Consider the following 15,350-nt stretch of genomic DNA (forward strand, 5'->3'; position numbering starts at 1 on the left):
ACAGTGAGGTAATTTTCCTTGGTGATTTTAATGTTCACAACTCCAGCTGGCTTCCGTTTTCTAGTCACACCGACCCAGTTGGTCGAGATGCTGAGGCCTTTGCAATTACTAATGACCTTGCACAGATTGTTCATTTACCTAGAAGAATACCAGACAATCCTAGCCATGCAGCCAACACTCTTGATCTTTTTCTTACAAACAACCCTTCTAAGTACACAGTAAAAGTGAGAGGTTCTTTAGGCACCTCAGATCACAACTTAGTGATTGTCTCTTCTCCAATGGAGTCTTTATCTCAGGGCCATTCCTAACCTCGTATTGTTTGGCATTACAAGAATGCAAAATGGGATGACCTGCGAGATTTCTTTTCTTCTTTTCCTTGGTTGGATTACTGTTTCAAAACTTCTGATGTCAACGTTTACTCAGATCGTGTCAGTGAAATTATTCTTGCAGGAATGGAATCCTTTATCTCACACTCTACTTTAAAATCTCGTATTTTATCTAAACCTTGGTTTTGCAATAAATATGCTAAGGCTGTTCAAGAGAAGAACATGGCATACCTTAATTGGCTTGTTTCCAGTTCTTCAGTTTCATTTTCTGCCTACACCAAAGCTCGCAACAATTGTAAAGCAGTTACTAATCAGTAGAAACTAGATTTTGAACAGACTAAGAGTAGAAAACTTGCTTCTTGCCCCAGTGGTAGCCGAGCATTCTGGTCTTTTGTCAAAGCTATTGGCCGCAGCTTTTGCCCATCACTGCTCCCACTTCTGTAAAAACCAGATGGTTCTGTTGTCACTTCAGCCAAGGATAAAGCTGACCTGCTAGCATCCCATTTTTCTTCCAACTCATGTATTAATGATCTTTGTAAAACACCTCCCACCATTCCCAACATGTTCCATTCAATGCCTCCAGTGGTCCTCCGTCAGAAGGATTTTGACGAATCTTGATGCAAAGAAAGCTCCGGGTCCTGATGGTATTTCTCCACTTGTTCTTAAAACCTGTGCTCCTGAACTTACTCCTGTTCTTTGCCACCTTTTTTCACTTTCTTATTCCAAAGGTGTTTTTCCTTCTTCTTGGAAATTTGCTCATATCCAGCCAGTTCCTAAAAAGGGTGACAAATCCTTTCCCATCCAATTATCGTCCCATTGCAATTACTTCTACTCTTTCTAAAGTAATGGAGAAATCAATTTACCACCAACTCTTAAATTACCTAGAAACCTTCCGTCTGATCAACGATCGCCATGGTCGCTAGTGATATTCTGGCTTATGTTACTCGTTTATGGACAAATGTGATGTATGGACAATGGTGAAACACAAGCAGCTGCTCTTGACATCTCAAAGGTTTTCGATCATGTTTGGCATAAAGGTGTTCTAAACAAGCTTCCATCTTATGGTTTGTCAACTGTTTTTTGTAATTGGTTATCCAGTTTTCTCTCTGATCGCTCACTGAGGGTGATGGTAGATGGTGATCTGTCTTCTAACTTCTCCAGTAATGCTGGTGTCCCCCAAGGTTTAGTTCTTTCCCCCACTCTTTTCCTCTTGTATATTAATAACCTTCTTGCATTGACTGGAAATCCTATCCATAGTTTTATCGATGATAGCACATTGCATTCCACTTTCCATTTTGAGAAACCTTGTCCTGCTCAATCAGCTTCAACTTCTCGAATATCTGCTTTTGATTCCTTAAATGCTGATCTCCAGATAATTCTACAGTGGGGCAAAAACAACTTAGTTGATTTCAATCCTTCTAAAATTCAGTTTTGTCTTATATCTCACAAAAAGGATTATTTTGCTCCTATGCTTATCTTTAGTGACACTCCGATTTCTAAGCAAAATGATATATCTCTTTTGGAGATTACCCTGACTTCTAATCTCTCTTGGCACAAGCACATTACAAATATTGCTTCCTCTGCATCCAAAAAACTTGGTTTTCTCTTTCGCTCTCAGTGTTACTTTTCTTCCAAACAGCTGTTCACTCTGTACAAATTGCAAATCCGCCCTACCATGGAATATTGTTCCCACAACTGGAATGGTGCCCCCAAAACCTCTCTCAGGCTTCTTGATTCCATTCAGAAGAGGGCAGTTAGGTTAATTAATGATTCATCTCTAACAGAGTCTCTCCAATCGCTGTCTCATAGACGTACTGTTTCTGCTGCATGCCTCTTCTACAGATATTTCCATGGGCACTGGTCTTCTGAATTGGCTTCTATAATTCCTGCTCTCTCTTTCAAAACAGTCCAAACACATGCCACCATCAGCCCAACATCCATTTACTGTCCAACTTCAAACTCAGAGAGCCAACTTTTCATCTTCCTCGTTTATTCATTCAACTGCCGTTTTCTGGAACAACCTTCCTTCATACGTATATCCTGAAAATTACAGTCTACAGAAGTTCAAGTGTAATGTCAACAAATATCTTCTTTCATCTTCCCAACCTCCAACCCAAGTACTAAGTACTATAGGTTCCAATACCTCTTGTGTTTGGGGTTTACATAAAAAAAAAAAAAAAAAGCAAAAAAATAGGAAAGCAGTGAAGACTCTTACAATTTATGGGTTTTTTTTTTTATATGACTGAATATTTCAGTGTAGGGGAACACATTTTACCATAATAACGTAAAAACCCACACAATTCCAGCTATCAGCATTATCAGAAATGCAATAAGATAGAGTTTTCTACCCGTTTATAATTAGATTCACGAACAGAAAAGTCCAGTAACCCGGAAGATGCAAATTGTTTAACCCTGTGAAGTTCTTTTCAGAAAATTATATTCTGACCATTATCATGGTGCCGACTAAGACAATAAGTGACAGCGGTACTAGTAAATCTACCAACAAAAGGAAGGGCATCGATTTGGATCAGAAAATTAAACTAATAAGGATGTATGAAAAGGGCCAAACAAGTATCGCACGGAATTCAGATTTGTCAATAATAATATAGTAGCAATATGTTACTAATCATTCCCGAGTTATGTAAAACTTGACGAAGTAAGAAGTCCTGGAACGTATCTCTTAGTCACGGACTTTTGTATTTTTGGATTAACCGGGATTTTTTTTTTACAATCTATCCCGGAAAATCGAGAGTCTACTGTACTAGGATTTCAAGAAAGCTTTTGATACTGTTGCACATGGAGGGCTACTGTACAAATAGGAGCAGTATGGCCTTAAGGGTAAGTTGCTACAATGGATAAAAGGATGGCCGAGTGGGAGAAGACAGAGTGGTGGTCAATGGGTACTGCTCTACGTGGACTAATGGTATTAGTGGTGTCCCTCAGGATTGGTGTTGTGTGCAATGTTGTTTTGTATATTTATCAATGATATTGATGAAGGTATATCAAGCTTAATGTCAAAGTTTGCAGATGATACAAATGTTGGCAGGGTTGTTAATAACAGCAATAACAGTATGCTGCAGCAACAGGAACTGCAAAAGTTGGATAGATGGCCCAAGAAGTGGCAACTGAAGTTTAAAATTGACAAATGCAAAGTACTGCATATGGGTAGCAGTAACCCCAGAGAAATATACCAACTATGTGGTTTTACACTCAGGGTAGTGGAGAATGAAAGAGATCTTGAGGTAATTGTGCAGTCAGATATGAAGTTTTCTGACAGTGCAGACAGGCTACCAGAGTAGGTCATGGGGTATTGTCAATGATATACAGGAATTTTGCGAGCAGGGATTAGGAGGTGATTATCCCCTTGTATAAGGCAATGGTTAGTCTACACCTTGAGTACTGCATACAGGTCGGGAAGCCTCATTTTAGGAAGGATGTAGAATTGCTAGAACGAGTACAGAGAAGGGCAACAAGACTGGTGAAGGGAACAAAGGGGTGCTCTTATGAAGAAAGGCTTAAGTTCTGCAAATTGCAGCTTCTGGAGACTAGACACCTGCGAGTAAATCTGATTAAGGTGTATGAATCCTTGAATGGATTTAGCAGGTTTAATACTGAAGGGATTCTTCCTCTTGCTCAGATTACAAACCTGAGGGGGACATAGATTCAAACTGAGGAAAGACAGTTATAGAATAGATGTGCGGAAGTAAGTTGGCCTTTAGCCCATGGGTAGTTGATTGCTGGAACAAGTTTCCGTCTGTTGTTGTGGAGGTTAATGGCTTGAATGGATTCAAGGCAGATCTGGACAAACATTTGGAATGAATGGATCAGTGAGATGGGAAGGGTGTGTGTTTTTTTTTTTTTTTTTTGGCTGATGCTGTATAAGCTTGCTTTCTTTCATAATGTGCCTCTACTAATGCTAAAGATGAAGCAACTAAAGTTTAAATAAAGTTTAAAAAACGATTAAACATGTGCCATGTAATTTTAATTATTATATGTATAAATAGTTTTAAAATAATGAAAAAATGCAGAGATGCTGTTATTCACCTAATTTTGAAATATTTCTTTTCAAAATTTATTTCAAATTTTGTGCTGTGAAGCACGAGAAATATGAATATTTTCATGTTACTTACTCTCTATCCCGGGTGATTATCACTTTCCATGTTTATTATTCAAAAATAATAATGAATCTTTCAAAAAAGAAAGACATGGTTTACAACCGTTAGAAACCTTAATAACATTAGTTTACAAATTTAAGTTTATTCACTGGGGTTTGAATGTCAATAGGTCCTGTTGGCGAAATATGTTGCTGTGATTTCAAATATGACTTAGATTTTTTTTTATCACATCCAGATACATCACAATTTAAGAAATAAAAAAGTATTGTTTTTTTACAAAAGTATATAACTTTACTGTATTTAGTAATGACAAATTGATAGGATTACATTTTCATATATCAAAAAATACATAAGTACTAACAAGTATTAATCAAAATTCTGAAACTTTTATTCTCTTTGTTTGAAAAGAATGTTTAATTGTTTTTCTTTTATGTACAGTGCCAGGTTTCTCACTTTTTAAACACCAGCAGTAGTTGACCCTAATGCTTGTATTCCATCTTCCCTGGTACCTCTGCTCCGTTTCCTTTATCTCCTGATGGAATCTCTCCCCTTGTTCTTCGTTGATCTGTGCAAGATTTTTGGGGGAAAAATCAAGATGAGCATGCAAAAAAGTGAATTTTGATGCTCATATTGCAACCTAAGGTATTCCTCCGTAGCCAAGTGGTCAGGAACAGGAGTGCAGTAGCACACGCTCTTTGAGTAGACCGGGGTTCAAGCCCCTGACTGCTGGATACGGTTGATCTGCCAACCCGCACTGGACCAGCGTGGCAGATTATGGTCCCTTTCCCTCAGCATGAATTGTTGAGGAGGCTTCCATCCTGCAGTTGATAATGGCTGCACTTTACCTTTTTTTTTTATTGCAACCTACATTTTGAAGCTTTTCGAGCATATTTTGAACAATTTTCTCATAATCCTGTGATTTATGATTTCCTAGAAAGTTTTCCATTAAAAAGCAATCCAGGCTTCCCTTTCAACATCAGTCATAGTAGTTTCAAACTGACCGTCTAAAACCAATTTTGTAATTTGGGGACCATTGAAGATACCCTCCTTAAGTTTTGTATCAGATAAACCGGGAAATTTACTGCAAAGGTACTTAAAGCAGTTGCCATCCTTATTCAGTGCTTTAACAAATTGCTTCATTATGCCTAACTTGATATGCAGTGGAGTTTTATCTGGCTTCACCAAACTTTCGTGCTCAATATTTTTTGACCCCTTGTAAGATTGTGCCTCTGAGGCCTTTGCTTCTTTGTCCAATGCAGGGCTTTAGCTCTGCTATCCCATTCACAAATAAAACATGGCATTTTAGTGTACCCATCCTGTTGCCCCAAGAACATACATAACACTTTTAAGTCTCCACGTAGTTACCATTCATGATCTTGATGTTTATTTTCTCCAGAAGCAACTTTAGATTGTCATAAGTTTCTTTTAAGTAGAACTGAATGAGCAACTGGCACAGATGTGTACTTATCTCCATTATACAAGAGAACCACTTTTAAACTAGTCTTAGAAGAGTCTATAAATAGTCTCCATTCACTAGGAACATATGATGGAGCTCCTATGGCACTTATTAAACCAGCGATATCACTGCAATATACGAGAGGACCTTCTTGTGAAAAATACTGCATGAACTTCCTTTCACAATTTCTGTACCAGGAAAATGATGTACCTGGAGCAAGTAAGTTCTTCGCTTGAAGTCTGGATCCCAGAATTTCAGCAGCATACTTTGGAAGACCTAAGTCCCTTACTAAATTATTCAGTTAGACTTGCGTGAATTGCTGTGGCGTTAAAATATTTTCTGGTTAACCTTCCTCTTCACTAACCTCTTTAGCATCTGCCTTGTTGGAAGAAGATGTGGACTCCAAAGTTTCTGGTGGAGGTTTTACAGGCAGATCAGGTCCATGCGAAACCAGTCTTATGGCTGATGGTAGATCTGGATATTTGATGTCCTTTTTATTTTTTGAATTGTAACCTTTAACGTCAAGTACACAAAAGTAACATTCGGCATGGCTTACTGGCTCACGCCACACCATAGGAATAGCAAATGGCAAGCACACCTTTTTTCCTTGACTCCATTTTCTAAGATGTTCAACACGTGTATGGCATACTTTATGTGGTGCCCATGATTTATCCTGATCGCCTAATTTTATGTCCAAGTATGCATAATATGATTTTTTTACAAAATCAGTAATATTTTGCCTCTGCTTTACATATGTAACAAAATATGTCGGGACTGTTTATACACTTTCTGGTTGCATACTAAAAGAAAACTAATACACAATGATAGCTCACAACAGTTTTTACAGGAGTACTGTGACCACACAAGGGATGTGTCACTTATATAGGCTCTGTGGTTGAGTGGACTGTACAAACAAGTGAGTGCATCCTCAGACAAGTTTAACCCATAACTACACGCACAGGAGTCTCCCAGACTCCACTCAGAAAATAAATTTCTGGGCATCACAGATGGGCCGTAAGAGCGGGGTGGGGCCGTCTACCTTCCTGGTTCAAGGTCGGCTAACTTGCAGTATGACCTTGCAGTGTGGTAGTTATGGATTAAACATGCACAATCTGTTGTATTTGAGGCAAATATTTGATACTGATTACATATATAGGGGTATAAAACTTGTAAACCATTGCAGAAACTATAGTTATGTACACATTTGCATATAATACCTAGGTAATATTTTGTTAATGAATTGTGAAAAATCTTTACCTGATAGAAACAAACGGACTTCGGTTTAGTAGTCAGTAAACATGCATAAATAACTGCCAGATACTTTTACTCAAACCCCAGATACACTGTAAATCAGTGTAATCATTAGATCATGTGGGAGAGTTTTGTATATAACCTAATTCTGAGGTTTGTAGCATCAGTAGTCAAAAGTCTGGGTTCAATCACACTATAACACAGGGAAGACAATAAATAAAAATTCAAAAACCATATGAAGTAAAAAATTTGTCTATAATTAGGATAGTACAAAAAATCAGATTTTTATGGTGAGCCAACAATTAATATAAGCTTGTTATTTTTGAGTTACATCTCACGAGTGTAGCACCATGACAGGGTTAAATCTGTAGCTTATTACACAGTGAAGTTCATTAGGCTAAATTGTATTCAGGTTTCCTTGGACCATAACCAAATATGTTATGTAGAAAATCCTAATTTACATGCCATTGAAAAACTAATTCAGGCTAAATAACTTACACCTAACCCAAGTTATGTAATACATTGTGGCATTTTCTCTCAATTTGAAATAAGATATCTTGGTTAATTCTGCAGAGGCAACCAGAAGCAAGCCTTACCTAGTGTCTCTCTGTAATGAAATGGCAACTCTGGATATTTTTTCCCCCCCTCAGTACCAGCTGCTAGCCATTAATAGTTTGGATAATAGATATTTATTTCACTTTATAATGGTCATAAGGGTCTGGAATCTTGAACTGCAATTGTGAAGTTGAGCTCGGTCTTTATTGATATTTTTGTTTTTTTTATTTACTTTCCTAAGATGAGTGATATATTATAATTTCCATAATGACCATGCTGCTTTGCTGCTCCATCGGAACATTTGCTACAGGCAATTTTGTACAGTATTCGGTTCTGAAAATCTGGAATTTTCAGAAATCTGACAATCATTGGAAATTGTTGGAAATCATTGCTAAATTTATGACATTCTACTGTATGCATAAACAAATGCATTTAGGTAGTTAAATAGCCATAAATTTATCTACACCTCTAAATAAGATAAAGAATAATGAAATTTTGACATCCTACTCAATCCATAGCCAGGTGGGCAGGAGCAGCAGTGCGTAGCACACGCTTCTTGATCAGACCGTGGTTCGAGCCCGTGACCACCAAATACGGAGGATGCGGAAAGGTCAGAAAATGACCACCGCATATCCCCAGAGCAATTATGGCCTTAGTTGCTAATGCTCCTAAAAACCAAATAACAAACAAACAAACAAACAAACACCTACTCAATCCTGAAAAATGATGCTACCATTCAATGGCACGGAGCCCAAAAATGTGTAAAATAATTGTAAAAAAAAACATAAGAATCATTCTAAATTAGCATAAGATGTTGAATCATATTGGCAAACAAGACAAATATTAATGGATACTATAACGAATTGTAACAGACTATAACAAGAGCCTTGTAGCCGAGTAGTCAGGAGAGGGAGTGCAGTAGCTCATGCTCTTTGAGTACACTGAGGTTCAAGCCCCTGACTACTAAATACGGTCGATCTGTTAACCCGCACTGGACCAGTGTGGTAGATTATGGTCCATTTTCCTGTACATGAAACATTGAGGAGGCTTCCATCCTGAAGTGGATTGATAATGGCTGCCGTTTACCTTTACCTTTTATAACAGATTGAAGTCTATTGGTTACATGCAGTAAGAGAGAGGCAAAAATAATAAAAAAAATATGTTAGTTACATAAGTACTTTCATAATCATGAAATAAATAAAAAGTAGAAAAGAATATCAAGAGAGCTGTAGTTAAATAGCAGACCAAATAAAATATATATTCAAAATATATATACAATTGATCCCGGTTATTTGGGACATATCGGGACTAGTGCATTTTGGCCCAATTAAGTGGCCGCCCCAATTATCCGAAGTTTCACGTAAATAGTTAAAAATAGAATGGACCCCCGCTTTACAGTTGGTTTACTGTACAATCAAATCACGTTATGATGGACTTGCCATAGTAAAGTACCCTTCGCTATATGATGTGTAGTAAGTGCCGGTCATTGTGATCACATTTGTGAACTGAATTTTAATTCTATTAAACAGCAATTATAATTAGTGAAAATAGGAGGAATATTATCTACAGACTATAAAAGTAAAGCTATATTAAGCACAGATTTATCCTTTATTACCTTACCAATTAAAAAATTAAATGATACGTGAAAATTGGAAGAATATATGTAATAATTGGAATAATTAATATGTACTGTGATATGTACATACTAACTAGTTGACATTTCTGTTCACTGACATTTGTGGGTGGGGGTTAAAATTTAAAACGGTAAAAAAACAAGAAATCAGTAACGAAGAACATGTCACACACAAATTGCAAGTGAGAACAGAGTTACAAGTTATGAAGCTTTAAAAATGGGAATGGAGAGAATATTCTGAAAATTTAAAATTTTTTATATGATTGAAGATTCCATGGAAGTGTAAACACATTTCACCATAGTAACCCACAGAATTCCAGCTGTCGGTATTATTGCAAATTCAATAAGACTGAGTTTACTATCTGTTTATGATAGATTGCACTAACAGAAATGCCCAATAAACGGGTGACTGCTAGTTGTTTTTATTGTTTTATGGTTGTGACCTCCAGAAATCTGACTGAATCACGCGGTATGGTCGGAGACAATCATAGGGTAATCTTCAGTGCTGCGGTCTCCTGCCCCAATTAAATGCATGTTGTTCCAATTAAGCGAAGTAAATCCTGGCTATTTTCTTGATTGGGTTCTATTTTTTATGATTTTCCCCAAATAAATGGTTGCCACGATTAACCGGTGGCCCAAATAACCGGAATCCGCTGTGTGTGTGTGTGTGTATATATATATATATATATATATATATTGTGTGCGCTTATTAAAGATTATGATAATGATATCTGGTTAAGTTTACAGTATTAGGTATTTGTCAGTTGTGCAACGTAATGCTATTGTACAAAGGGCAATTAGACATTATACATACATGAAATTATATTGGTCGATTTTATTTAATTAAATGGTATTTATCTGTAGGGAATTAGGTAGTATATGCACCAGGCTACCAAGTTAGCAAATGTAAACTAGCTTTAGTCTTGGAGGCCTATAAACGTTATATTAATGAAATGGTATTAAAAATAATATGATGCTAAATAATGAAAATAACAATAAAAATGATAATAAACAATGTAAATGGCAAATAACATTCCCTCACTTGGCCATCTGTCTGCTACTTTGAGCGGGCTTTGAGCAGAACGATAGCCAGACTAAAGGAATGTCTCATACCTCCCCGTTTCTGTTGTCCCCATACCAGTTTTGCCAGTTATTAATTTTTAAGCGATAGTATTAAACTTAATTTTTCAGTGATAGTATTAAACTTAATATTCAATGAGAAAGGATATGTTTAGTTTAATTTTCGTAAAATTTAAAAATATTTAAATTTAAATTTTTACCAACGTAGTGTCAGAAACAGCAAACTGGGATAGGTGACACAAAGCACAACGGGTATGTATCAGAATAAATGAGAAAGTTCTTACTTCCTTCTTGTTCTGTGGTGGTCAGACAGAAAAGGGGGTCAATTCCCACCTTCAGGTTGTTTTATTTGTTGATAAGATTATACTGCGCAGACGTGCCTTTTGTAGATTATGGTGTGATGGTAAAATTGCTGTAGGCAATATATCCTGTATCAATGCGAGTGTTTGGAAAGCCATGAGAGGGTTTATATTTGTGCTTGTCAGAAGGAACTTATATAAATGAAATGATGTGTTTATATCAGTACAAAATGCAAGAAGTATGTTAATAAAAATGGATTGCTACACCCTGGATATTAAAATGAAGGGATATAAACATTATGTGTGTGTGTGTGTATATCTTAGGCACAATTATTTTGTTGTTGGGAGTTTATTTTGTATCCGGTGATAATTTACCATTATTTAGATTGTCTGATTTAGAAAGGGGGGAGAAAGTGTTTGGTAGGCCGAGTTACAGTGCGGTCAGACGACGAGCCTCTTCTGAGCGTAGTAAACCCAGGTATCAAAATTGGGAAGTTTTTATCTTATTTGATAATGGACAAATCCTATCTTATTTGATAATGGACAACGAAATGGATATTTCGTTGTGATATTTTTAGACAACCTAGTAGTGGTAAGCTATGGGCCATTTATAGTTCTAAACTGTTTCAGTGTATTTTCAATAAGTGTATAGGGGTTGGCTTTAGGGTGGTGTATTTTTTTTTTTTTTTTTTTTATGAGAACCCCAAACACGAGAGGTATTAGAACTTATAGTGCTTAGTACCGTGCTTGGGTTGGAGGTTGAGAAGACGAAAGAAGATATTTGTTGATATTGGACTTGAACTTCTGTAGATTGTAATTTTCAGGAAATACGTATGAAGGAAGGTTGTTCCAGAAAACGGCAGTTGAATGAATAAATGAGGAAGATGAAAAGTTGGTTCTGTGGGTTTGAAGTTGGACAGTAAATGGATGTTGGCTGGTGACGGCACGTGTTCGGACTGTTTTGAAAGAGAGAGCGGGAATTATAGAAGCCAATTCAGAAGAACAGTGCCCATGGAAGTATCTGTAGAAGAGGCATGCAGCAGAAACAGTGCGTTTATGAGAAAGCGAGTGGAGAGACTCTGTTAGAGATGAATCATTAATTAACCTAACTGCCCTCTTCTGAATGGAATCAAGAAGCCTGAGAGAGGTTTTGGGGGCACCACCCCAGATGTGGGAACAATATTCCATGGCAGGGCGGATTTGCGATTTATACAGAGTAACGCCGAGAGCGAAAGAGAAAACCAAGTTTTTTAGATGCAGAGGAAGCAATATGTTGAGGTTCGTAAGTATGGCCGCTTTAATATGGTGTTTGCTGTAGTTGGTGGGTATATTATTCTTGATGAGAGTTTCTATGAATTTTTTAATTGCTTCCGTTGTGTTATCTAGATTATTGCGATGTGTATTAACCTGTTTGTTTGATTTCTAACAGTGTTGCCATGGATATGCTTAGCTAGATTGCTCTCCCAGTTGATAAGTTTTATAGCTGGGAAGCTGAAATGGTCTCTCTTATCATAGTGTTGAGTGTAGACATTGTCTTTGGTGATTTTGCTGTCGAGATAGTAAGCTTGTAAGTTGCTATTTGGGTTAGTGTGTTCTATGGTTAAATCTGTGGGGTAAATTTCCTGGGCTAAAATGCCGAAATTGTCGAAATTGATGACTAGGACATCATCAGTATATATGTAGAATATAATTTCTTCTTTGATGTTGTTTTCAAAATAATGCAGGTAAAGGTTGGCAATGGAGTAGGAACTGCTAGCCCCCCATGGCTACCCCCCTAGTCTGTACGTAAATACTGTCTCCCATAAGCACGTAATTGTTTTTGACATTAAGATTAATAAGGTTGTGCCAATATTGTTTATTGCATTTCATGTTTTGATGATTTTCATAGTAGTGTAAAAGGACTTTAATTAAATTGTTGTGGGATATACTGGTGAAAAGGTTTTTAAAGTCGTAAGTGTATAGGCTTCTGATACTATTGTTTTTGTTTTTGATGTATTCAAAATATTTTTTATTGGAAATAATTTTAGTATGAGTTATTTGGTTGGCTATATAATTTAATTTGTCCTCCATTAAATTACTGGATGGTTTTATGTAGCTGTTTTTACCTGAGGTGATGAACCTTTTTCCAATCTGGACTTTATGAAATTTGGGGATCCAATATATGAATGGGTATCGTGTATTATCTATTTTTAATTTGAGTTTTTTGTGCATGGCTATAATTTTTTTGCTAATGCTGCTAGGTGTGGAGTTCATAAGCTTGTATGTATCACTGTTGTTCATCTCCTCTTTAAGTGTGTCAATGTTGAACTTTTTGCGAATAACGCTGAAGTTGTTATTGGCCTTCTCTATTTGTGATGACGAATTTATTTTGCAGTTCTTTCATTTTGTAATTAATATTTTTTAGGTTATATTGCTTAATGCATTTTTGTAGTGGTATGATTTCTTTGAATCTAGCCAGAATATGTTCTGTGGAAGTATTTATCCAACTTTGAAAGGCTTCTACTGGTGTGTTGAATTTGTATGCGGTTTTAAAGGCAAACTGTAGTAGATCCGTGTAAATAGATTTGTGTGTTTTTTAGGTTGGCTGGGGTGTTGGGTCTAAATTTGGTTCCCTTTTCCATGATCTCTCTTAGTGTGTGATCCTCTATAATGTTAAGGTCACCTGTGATGATATAGTTATAATGTGGATCTATGTATTTTTTATATTTGTTTTCCTGGCAGTAGCAGGGTTGGTCTGTGGTGTTCATATTGGCAATGGTATTTTTATAGTTACAAATGGCCATACCTATAGGTTTGTTGTATCTGTTTCTAATTTTTATGTTGATGTTTTTAATAGGAGGGTATGTCTTGGTTTTATTGATAATATCTCTGATGTTGATGTGGTCAAATGAATGATTAAGGAATTTAATAATGCAGTATTCTTTTTTTGTTCTGTCTGGGTAATCAATGCCGATTCTGAATTTAAAAATATCTTCTAGAGTATGGTTGAGATGTATGTCTGGATATTGAGTTTTTGGTGAATCTTGCTTAATGCTTTTAGTTTGCTGATTTTAAGAGCAAAAAGAGTATTGTGGATGTTTTTTACGTTGATAGGCTCTGTATCCCATTCTGGGAGAAGTTTATCAAAGTTGTTAAGGTTTTGTGGCTTACTCCTCTTGTCGTCGCTATGTTCTTGTCTAATTTTACCATGTTTTAACCCATTAGTGCACCAGTTTTTAGCGAGTTGAAAGATAGTATATGTACATTGCTCGGGGCTAGTGTAAATGAAATTTCTGCCATAAAATCATATATATACAAAATTATATATAGCATTTTTTTTTTTTTTTTTTTTTTAAGTTCTCTAGGGATGTGTAAATTTCATAATTTCTTTATTTTATTTGGGATTGTAGTGAAATTATAGTTAGTCCTTATAACTGGTCCTTATATATCACTTATATATTTCTTGTTTGCTACTCAACCACATTTGCCTACATATAGTTTCTTCCTTCAATCTTGCTTTCTGTTATACTCACATACTTGTGCATTCAGAATGCACAAGTATGTGAGTGTACTTACCAATTTACCAATTTCCACTTGTTACATTGACCTAAGTCCTTATATCTAACTTGTTTGTTTTTTTTTTTTTTCCTCTCACTACATGTATATCATATGTTTTCCCTTTGCTGAAGATTTATTTCATAAAATATTGAAGATTAGCATACAATTTCTTTTAGAAATTAAGTTACAATACTAATATAAAGCGAGTTTCAATTAAAATGCACCAGGGTCATCTATCCTGTTTATTTTTTGGGATTAGGCTATTTGTCTAGATCTTTTCTGTCATATTTGGTTTAAATTCTTGAATTTAATGTTAAAATTGAACTAAGTATTAGCATTTAAATTTAAAATTTTTTTCCTAATCAACTGCATTTTTTCTCAATGGGAAAGCTGCTCCCTGTTTAGTCTAAAAACATCATTGCTGTACTTCTTTACCAAATGTAACCCAATTTTATTCGAACAAACACAAAAAAAAAAAAAACATCAGTGGTTTGCCCTTTGGCATGCACATTTAGCTGTGAGTGGCTGGCTATGAGTGCAGTCATGTTAAATGTCCTCACACTACCACCATTGTACTCGTTTTTAATTTTGATTCAAATAAAATCTGTTTATGTTCATTTCAAAGTACATTGATAATATTTTTAGGTTAATCTGAATATGGATAACAACTTACCCATTGAGAGAAAATCAAGGAGTTGATTAGGCAAAGTTTTAATTTAGAAATAGTAAAATTGAAATGGTAGTATTTAAATTTTTTTTATGAAATTCAAAAATTTCAGCTCAAATATGACAAAATGGTCCAGACATCAAATAGCCTAAATCTAAAAATAAACAAGATAGACCCCAGTGCATTTTATTTGAAACAACCTATATATTTACAAGGGATTCTCACATTTATTCAGGAAACTGCAGTCACTTAAACAGAATGGGCTACAATAGGCTGCTCTCTAAAGACAGCATCCTATTTATCAGTGATTTTTTTACAGTGATTGAAGAAGGGTGATCGTCCATTACCTTTCAGCCATTTAAGGTGACTGTAAGCCATGAATATTATCATTTCCTCTGTTAAAACTTTGTTGCTGAAAACAGCATAAATTT

General features: G+C 35.9%; 1 protein-coding gene across 1 annotated transcript in view; it reads left to right on the forward strand.

The window, feature by feature from the left end:
* Positions 1 to 15,350, forward strand: part of LOC150079403 (polycystin-1-like protein 1) — a 445,550-nt gene that overhangs the window by 133,904 nt on the left and 296,296 nt on the right. The gene's annotated exons all lie outside the window — the stretch shown is intronic.

This window comes from Mastigoproctus giganteus, chromosome 10, assembly GCF_048544385.1.
Source record: "Mastigoproctus giganteus isolate SK-2022 chromosome 10, ASM4854438v1, whole genome shotgun sequence".
Lineage (NCBI taxonomy): Eukaryota > Metazoa > Arthropoda > Arachnida > Uropygi > Thelyphonidae > Mastigoproctus > Mastigoproctus giganteus.